Source organism: Rattus norvegicus, chromosome 3 (genome assembly GCF_021556685.1).
Source record: "Rattus norvegicus strain SHRSP/BbbUtx chromosome 3, alternate assembly SHRSP_T2T, whole genome shotgun sequence".
Taxonomy (NCBI): Eukaryota; Metazoa; Chordata; class Mammalia; order Rodentia; family Muridae; genus Rattus; species Rattus norvegicus.
In genome coordinates this window covers 56,688,939-56,698,866 of record NC_141536.1, presented here as the reverse complement: position 1 = coordinate 56,698,866, position 9,928 = coordinate 56,688,939, and the positions used below count along the sequence as shown (strand labels likewise).

At 44.0% G+C, this 9,928-nt stretch overlaps 1 long non-coding RNA gene across 1 annotated transcript; it reads right to left on the bottom strand.

Moving 5' to 3' along the window:
• Positions 1-857: 857 nt before the first annotated feature.
• On the bottom strand, positions 858-9,109 carry LOC147995510 (uncharacterized). The gene is made up of 3 exons (XR_015683557.1): positions 4,847-9,109; positions 1,806-1,909; positions 858-1,164 (listed from the first exon to the last, which is right to left on the bottom strand). It is a non-coding gene; the product is annotated as an uncharacterized LOC147995510 (long non-coding RNA).
• Positions 9,110-9,928: the final 819 nt, after the last annotated feature.

The window sequence follows — 9,928 nt, the reverse complement described above, 5'->3', positions numbered from 1 at the left end:
TGCAAACTGGAGGAGAAAGAAAGCAAGCAGCAAAGGAGGCAGGCTGAGCGCCAAGGACCCTAAAAAAGGCAGCAAGTTTTAGAAAACACTCATTTGACTAATTTGCCTAATATAATAAAGAAAGGATGGTCTTATTTTCAAAGTGGTGATTGATTAGGTGGGCCTTACGTTTGCAGCACGGGAAGTGAATGATGATTGTGAACAGATCCAGAAAATATCTCACCGAGAAGGGGAAAGAATTCCATAAGTCATCCGAGGCAGAGCACAAAAATACCAACGGACCAACGTTCAGCGAGAGTTTAAATAACTGACTGGGTCTTGGAAGGGCTCCAAGGAAACAGGGATAGAAGGAGCGCTACACGCAGTATAATGGCTCCCAGACAATAGCCGGAGAGCGAGGGTCTGCGCATGCTCGCGAATGTGCTATTAGCTCTTTCATTATTATAATTACCTAAGTTTAAGGTCAACTCACCTGTGTACCGCTGATAAAGTGAATGATTTCTTCTAAAACAGAAATAGCTCTTAAATTACCCGGAATGCTATAGGAATAGATAACCCACGTGGCTGAGCTAGGAGACTATGCCGCAGTCAGGAGGAATATCATCCCTTGTGAACAATGGCCATAGACTCCCACCACATCTGCAGCTCTAACGCAGATGCCTGGATACAGGCCCCGCCGTCTTACGACACGGTGTATCTCAGATAAGGTGCTGCCAGGTTCGGAACCTTGAACTACGGTTTTATGACCTCTGATAAGTGGTCAAAACACAGCCTCCATCCCAAAGAGCCTCAGTGAAAGATCTTTGAAGCACTTGTTCTTTGAACATCTCCGAATCATGGCAGTCTACAAAGTTCTATTTTAATAGTAAGACAAAAAGTTTTATTTTGTCATAGAAGTAACTCAGAAAGTCTGTGACTTAGTCGTTTATGAATTCCAACCAGTGGAAAATAATTACTGATAACAAAAACCTATAAGGGCTGGAGAGATGGCTCAGTGGTTAAGAGCTCTGGATGCTCCCTCAGAGGACTCCCGTTCTGTTCCAGGGTCCACATGGAGGCTTACGATACTCAAAACGATCCACAGTCCCCTTCTGGTCTCTGTGAAACACCAGGCACGAGTGCGGTACACATGCACACATGCAGGCAAGCACTCACTGACATGAACTAAAAGTAAAAATTTAAAAGACACCGTGAAAGAGTTATATGACCTACAGGCAGGTTTTAGACTAAAGCTCAGAAACACTGGGACTGTCATCCAGCCAACATGTTTTGAATATTTCATGGGTGAGTGCAGTGTTCAACCAGCTCGAGTCGGTTGCTGTAGTGGGATAATCTTTTGAGTACTTTTCAGACCAGGTCAGACCTGTCCCTTTCAGTAGATCAGCTAAATAGGTGGATTAATTCGCAATGAGGCAACTGTAGCACTAAGGAGTATCCCGAGGACACTAAGTGGTTATGAATGTCAATTAAGGCAGCGAAAGTTGGAAAGATAGGGCTGTCAGCCCAGGATTTAATACATATCTAGAGAGCAAAATCAACTTTACTTTGGAGTTGAATATAGCTAAATATGGCTAAAATCTAAGTCTAAAACACCTTATATTTCTACGCTGAATGACTGATCAGCGAAGGTGTGTAGTCACCGAGTATGTTGCATCTAGGTTTTCAATGCCAACTAGTGTGTTCCAATTCAACTTGGAGATGAAGTCTTTGAGATGAGTTTGTGCAGACCTCATGAGTAAAGGGACCCAGGCCCCTGAGGTGGTCGCCTGCTCATGCCAACTGTGATGGTTAGTTCAGACCGTCACCTTGACAACAGTGTAGAATCACAGGAAACATGTATGTCCTCATTGTCTGTTCTTGACCGAGGATGCGATGACTTGCTGCTCCAAGTTCTTGCTACAACTTCCTGCTGTGATGATGGACAGTAAGCCGGATTGGTGATAGAACATAAACCCTTTCTCCCAAGTTGCTTTTCGTCAGGGTGTTTTATCTCAGCAACAGATATAAAATTAGGACACTGGCCCTAAGCAGATTCCCTGTGCAAAGGCCATACTTGGATGGGGTGGGCTACAAGTTGGGGGGAATTCCCACGGTTCACTTCAGGGTTAATGATTTGTTTAAATGGTTCAGGGACCTAAGAAAAGCACAGTCTAGAGGACATGGGTGGGCAGCTGAAGAGGCACGCAGAGGAAGGCTGGAGGGTCCCGAGCACATAAGACCACAGATACACACAATTAATAAAGGCACCAATTCCATGGCTGGACTCAGTCCTCCCTCCTGGAGGTTAGGGCATGGGGCTGTAAGTTTCAACCTCCATTACACTCATGGTCATTCTGACATGGCTAGCCCTTCCCTTTGAACTGTATTAGGACTCACCACCAGCCATATCCTAGTAGCATGAACTGGGACGTGATTGAAAGAGATGAGTATCCAAAGACACTCCTACCACTCAGGAAGGGCAACAGTCAAATATATCTTCTAAAACTCATACCAGGTACATTAAAAAAAAATCGGCAGATTAAGGAACAAATAAAACATGTCATCCTAGGAAAGCAGATGTTGCATTTTTAAAAACACTAAGGATTAGCCAAGTAGAGGGAAGGAGGGATAAAGGGAGGGACAGTAGCTAGGAAAGGAAGGGGAGGAAGAGAGAGAGAGAGAGAGAGAGAGAGAGAGAGAGAGAGAGAGAGAACATGCCAGTTGATGTGCCACAGGAAACTCTGCCCCATTGTTCCTGGCCTCCTCCTGCCCACTGCACCTGTTCACACCACATGTGCCTGTCCTCAGAACTGCAGCCAAAATCTGTCTGTATGGTTGGCCTCAGTTTTACAAATCAAAGCATTATTTATAGTCTTCCCTCTCAACCTTACCCTACAATACCATATTAATTTTCCGTATATGGATGTTTTGTCTGCATGTATGTCTGTGCACCTCCTGTGCACCTGGAGCCTATGGAGGCCAGACGAGGGTGTCAGGTGCCCTGGAATGAGAGTTAGACACTGTGTAGGTGCTGAGAACCGAGTTAGAGCTCTTGACCAGTGACTGAGCTGTCTCTCCAGCTCCTACTCCAACATCTGCTGTCTAAGGAGTGTGTCTACACTCTCCTTGCCTCGATCAAAAGCACCACCACACCCGCAGGGGCTTATCCCCTAAGTCCAGTCTCCATTTCGTCCTCATTTCTGGCTGTCAGTAAGTGCTGTTGACCCAATTTTCCATATATGCTCTCAGTCTTTTGCTTGAATCTTCCCTTTCCCTCCCTACTCCTGTCGTCAGATGTAGGCCACACAGCCCCCACTTAGATGATAGGAAACTGTCCACAGATCATACTGTAATGGCTTTTCCCTCTACTGTTCGCTTAAAAAATCTATTTTTAGCACAGTTTTAGGTTTACAGAGACGCTGAATGGGAAGCACAGAAATCATCCCTATAGCCCTTCACATACCATCTCCTGTTACCTCCCACCACCACCATCTCCATTCATGTAATATACTTGTTACTGTCAGTACAATGACCTACACTCCAGAGTCCCCACTAAGGCTCTTAGTGCTGTATTCTCCATGCCTTCTGACAAATAGATAATAATGACAGGAGTGTGTGATGACTTACAGTAGTGTCACCTCCTTAGAGCACTTCTAGAGTCCTCTGCCTGTTCACCTCATCCTCTTTCCACTGTCTGCACAGCTTTGCCTCCTCTGGAGTGACTTGGCTGGAATCAGAGTCCTGGGTTTAGATTGGCTTCTCTCACTCGGCAATATGGACATCAGATTTCTCTGTCTTTCACTGGCTGGATAGCTCACGTCCATATTACCCTCTCACTTCCAGTGGTGCTGTCCCCCACTAAGCCAAAGTTACTGCTGTCACTCCATTTTACAACATGTTTCAAATCCTTTCCTTGCTCTGATTGAAAAACATTTTCAGTTTGTTTCTTTCTTCAATAAGACTCTTATTTACTGACAGACACAGAGACCTAGAGCTGTGCTGGATCAAATGCATGCTTTTATTGTTAAATAGTTCCCCATTTGGAAGTCAGTTGTACCAAAGTATGTTCAATACTTAAGTTAGATGTGAACATTTTGAAATGGTTTGTAGTACTTCATGGAATGTATCTCATGATTTGTATCTTAGTCAAATCACAGCTATACACACACACACACACACACACACTCACTCACACACATACTCTTTCACACACACTTATACACACACTCACACACTTACACACTCGCACACACATACTCTCTCATACACGTTCACATATACACTTACACACTCACACACACATGCATACACGCACACACACTCTCACACATACACACTCACACACTCACATATACACAGTCACACACATATACACACACTCACACACTCATATGCACACACTTACACACACACTCATATACTCACACACACACATACACACACTCACATACACACAGTCACACACATATACACACACTCACACAAACACACACACCCCTTCCAAAGCCTTCCGAGTCTTTTCTGAGGTCTCTTCTATCTCTGCTAACAGCAAACTTGCAGGCTTAAGTGGACAAGCCAAAGCGTCAGTACAGGGTCAAATTGACTGGCTATGCTGTGCTCAGAGGAAACTATGGAAATAGCAAGGACTCTGAAGAGGTCAAACAATCCAGGAGAAAGAACTGGTTAGGTTAAAAAAATAAGGCTATTTTAAAAAGTAGTCTTCTAAATGTTTAAATTAATGAAAAGAAACATTTTAAAGAAATGGCTAGCCTCCTTAAGGTGTTGTTCAAAGGTAGTGTTCCCAGGAGGTCAAGGAAGATTTGTTTTGAATTTTATTCCCATGAATTTTAAAGATTTATTTACTCACCTATTTTATGTATATGAGTGCTCTGTCATCATGCACACCAGAAGAGGGCGTCAGATCCCATTACAGATGGTTGTGAGACACCATGTGGTTGCTGGGAATTGAACTCAGGACCTCTGGAAGAGCAGTCAGTGCTCTTAACCGCTGAGCCGTCTCTCCAGCCATTCATGGATTTTAAACAAACTTTAAATGCAGATCATAATGGGGGTAAATCAGTACTTAAGGAAAAGCATGGCTTTGAATGGTGTGTGCCTAGGATCAAACTCTTCAATGTGAACTTTAATATCCCTTCCCTGCTCAAGATCCTACAGGGTCTGTAGGAGGTTGCCACACAAAGCATTTGGCCGTTATGAAAATGTGGGGCCACATCAAAGAATAAAATGTCAGTTGCACATTAAGCTTAGATCGTACACTTTAAAGTTGGGCAACCTTCGAGGTGGAGGAAGACTTTCTGCTCTGAAGAACAATGGCACTCGGCAGCTGGCCTGATAGATGTTAGAAGGTAGAGAGGAAGATGACGCAGAAGAAAGCCAGTTGAGGGCTGTTTGACAAGATGAATCCTCAATTGGGTGACCAGGCTTGCTCATAGGTAAGAATTTATTATTAGCCAAGGGCAGTGCTTGATCCTGGGACTTCGGTCTTCACATCTGCTATGACATGGATCTAAAATCCCCCAGACTTCACGGCCCAGTACAGCACAGCTTGGGAGTGGGTGCTTCTTGGTGGTAACTAGATTGCACAGGCTAACCCCATCAACGTAGACTGATGAACTCAAAGCTCAGTGGGATACTAGGTGGTGGTGGAGTGGTGCACAGAGCAAGTGCATAGTGGTGCACAGAGCAAGCCGGGTCACTAGGGCATCTCCCCACCAACCCCCACTTTCCCTCTCCTATCTCAGATTCCCAGTCACCTTGATGTGAGCTGCTTTTCTCCAATACATGCTCCACCATAAGGTTACGTCTCCATGAGACCTTAAAAGCAGTAGAACCACCTGAGCACCCACGGAACACCAACAGCCAAAAAAAGTCTTTCCGCTTTTTTAAGTTATTCTTCTAGGCCTCGGTGTCAACATTAACCCTTTCGGGGAATGTTTGGGGAGCTGTCCCTCGCTCAAAGTCTCTTTTTAATTAGTATTGCTTTCCAGATACAAATCAAGATCACTTGATTCATCTGGAGAAGGGTATCAGAGTGGGGGGTAAGTGAGCTTTCATTGCAGTCCTTAAGCTCTCAGTGGTATTTTTGTTTTTCTTTCACGTCAACCTCTATGGTAAAAATATTCAGTTTGGGGCGTTTTCCCCATTTTATAACTGACTTCTTATTCCTGCCTTCTCCGGGTTAAACAGACGAGTTGAAGCCTATAGTGATTAAGTATCGCTCATCTTTAAAACAAAACAATCAATGAACAGACCCCCCCTCACTTTACTAGTAAAACTAATTAACCACAAACCCTGTGATGAGAATTCATTCCTTAAGAATCTGCCCATTGGAGAAAGATTAGTTTTCATCCTCAATATCTGTCTTGTCTCATCACTTTTGCCTCAGTAGATTTTGTCAATAAAAGCTCGTCAGTGGTTCTTTCCAGAACTGGCTTCCCCATGTCAGAGAGAATAGGCTTGTCCAGTTCCTTTTTGTCAACTGTCCCCTGCCATTTTCCTTAAAAATCTGAATGTTCTTGTGTGGCTGGTCCACAAGAATGTCTTTTTTTTTTTTAGGTTGGCATTATGTGTGGGATTTTTATTATTCCTTTTGCCTGAGAGTTTGTGTCTTTTGTCCAACAACTACCCATGTCCCAGAGCTACCCGCAAAAAGCAATAAAGTATTTCATTAGGTATTAAAAGGTACCTGTAACTTTCTGGGTAAATTCGTGAATAGCAAGCATTATTCTCACCCAGATCTTGCCTGTCATTTGAGTCGCCATCTTTGCTGAACATCAAGAGAGTCATTTCCTCACCCTGTATATGAAGTTCTCTTCTTTCAATAAAGCTTCCAGGCAGTGTGGCTTTGCCCACTTCTTCCCTTTCAGAGTTTGTTAACTGCTCTTGACTCACTGAAAGCTTTCTCTGCTGCCTTTGCTGGCCTGGCACTCAGATGTGGAGTAGAAGCTCTTCCGCTGCCTTCCCTTCCACTTCAATCAGAACAATGGCGTACTTACTGGGGTCTTCAGCTCCCTTGGCTGGGTGACAGCTAATTTCTAGCTTTTATCCCGCAGAGCGCCATAGGAACCCTGTGCTTTTTTCAGCTCCCTGGCTATTGACCATTTTCAGGGGTCCTCCTATGAGCACCTCACTTCAGATGCCAACAAAAACGATGCCCAATCCCCGTCTCAGCGGAAAGCACACTGCCACGTATCAATCAGCGGGAATGTACACCATCAGGGCACGTCACTCATCAAAAACACTTCATCAATTTCAGATAAACTCACAAGAGCCTAAATGGCCATGGGGATGTGTCCCATCAGCTACTGAAAAGCTCCTCTGAGGAGACTCTGAAAAAATAATTTAAAGGTGGATTTGTTTCTTATATTCTATTTCCTGCTGATTCTTTATCTCAAATACGCAGTGTCTGACCAATTAATGCAGTGTCTTTTATGGACACAATGGAAAAAGATCAGAAGAAAAGAGAACCTATTTCCCTTTTTATTTTGTTCTGGTCGTGTAATCTTTTAAATTTTCATATAGAGTCCAAATATTTGTAGTGTCAAAAATTGCAAAATTATAACACATCTTTAGTCCTCACTTCCTCCATAAACATCACTAGAATGGACAGCTTTTAAAAGCGGAGCTAAAGGAAGCATTGACACGCACAGTTAGAAAAGCCAAAATCAGAAGAGAAAGTGACAAGTTTCTATGGATTGGAGTGCTTGTAGCAGACACAGCCAGGTGGGCATGGGGATGGGGGTAGAGGTGAGGGGCGGGGATTGGGGGAGGGGGTGGGGGTGGGGGTGGGGTGTGGAGGGTTCGGCTAAGAGCCCTAAAGAATCCTTATCCAGGAGTGCTCCAACCATCTTGTGCCCACTCCCCACCGCTAGTCCTATGGGAGAGTCAAGGTTCAAGTTGGGAAAACTGAACAAAGGACGCTTAGATCAGGAGTGAGGCTCGGGTTCCAGCCGAGAGACACAGTAAAGGGCTGCAGAACTGTGGGGACACTTCCCCTTGGCCTCTTCCTGCGACTGGACTGCCAGCAGCGGGTCTCTCCAGCAGGAGGCAGAGGATTTTCAAACAAAAGCTAAAAAGCCTCAGAAAAAAAGGTCTCGGGGAATCTGACATTGCAGAATTTCCCAAAAGGAAAAGTTCTGAAAGTTAGAGGTCTCTTGGCGACACCGCCACACAGCGAGCTCTGTTACCAAGCCCCAGATTTTTCCCTCACAGTCGTTAGTGCTTCCATCACTAATTGAAACCAAAGCACAGGCAACCGCTGAGGAAAAATCGCCAGCGTGTTAGAGACTGGAAAGTAGCCGAGGTGACACCGTGAGTAGCCAGGCAGGAAGGACCCTTAAGAAGAAAATTGAGGCCACTTCTGAGGGAGACAATGCATTCGTAAAACAAACCGCCAGGCACAGCGAGGGAGACTACTCAAAGGACAAGACAACTTCAGAAAGCCTGCAATTAATAAAATTTGTAAATGACGTTCTGTATATAATCAGATTCTTCTGGTAACTTGAATTAAAAAGTATCAATGTGGAGACTAGCTGAGGAATTATTTTAAAAATAAAATTAGAAGATCAAACTCTCAGCTCTTACATGTGGTTAATACTTTTCTCAGAAATAGAAGACAGAGAAGATGAAGAAGAAGAAAAAAACTATCAAAGACATGATGAAATTCTTCTAGAATTTAAAACCGTGAGTCCCCAATTTCTTGTTTCTCTTCTTGCAGCTTTAGGCGAACAGTCACAATCAACAGACACAAAGTTAAACTCTTTAAGTTTCCCATCTGGACTGTTTCCTGCCCCAGTCAATGGCAGAAGAAACCAGAAACTAGCCCCACCCCCTCCAAGGCTCCCAGCATCCCTTGCTGGCATCCCTGTGGTGGCCATTTATCTCTTCTTCTGGGTATGCTGAGCCAGCTTCACTGAAACTACCTCTAAAAGACAGAGTTGAACACACTTCACATCTCACACTTAAAACCTCCGAGTGGCTTTCAGGACATCTGAAGGAGACTCTTTAACCCGCCTTAAAGGTCTGAGAGATCTGATCACTCTGGTATCTCCAGCTTTATCCTGTATTGTGGTCCTCTCAGGTCTCTACCCAGGTGCATTATCTTCCTCTCAGTTGCCCTGACTGCTCATCACCTAGGAAACCACCGGTTTCCAATACAGAATTCTGGAATGCTTATTCTCACACAGACATGGGCACAAACCCAATGTTTCAGCACATGTGCCTGGCTAAAGCCCAATTTCCTTATCTGTAGATTGCTGACAATTACGCTTACCAGTGAGTTTTTATCAGGACTGACCGGAAAATGACAATAAAAAACTCATCATGGTGCTTGAAACAAAATAAGAAGCCAGAAAATTTAGCTATCCAGTGCTATACAAAACACCAACTAGAATCCTCTTCCCAATAGTAAATGACTATGCACTGTCATTTGTTTATTAATCTGAAGCTTTACAAGCTCTATTTACACCTTTAGTTTGTACAGTCCTTCAGGATAGTAATTTTAATAGCTTTAGCGCATACAAAAGAGTTGATGCCAGAGATGTAGAGCTGGTTTAAGCCAGTTTGCAAGAGCTGACTGTTAACTGTTTAGGATTTCAGCAGGTCAACTGTTAAACATGCCTTCTGTAAAAAAAAAAAAAAAAAAAAAAAGGTACAAAATCCAGGGAGATGTCTCACAGCCTTCTAAGTGTTTGCTGTGTAAGCATGAGGTCCTGAGTTCAGATCAGTAGGCAGGTAAAAGGCCAGGCATGGATGTACAGGTCTGTGATCTCAGCACTAGGAAGGCAAAAGACAGGTGGATCCCTCAAGATCCTAGCCTAGCCAAACCATCGAGTGCCAAGATCAGTGGAGACCCTGACTTAAAAACTGAAGAGAAGAGTGATTGAGGAAGACACCTGACCTGGCCTTAACACACGTGTACATCCATAGG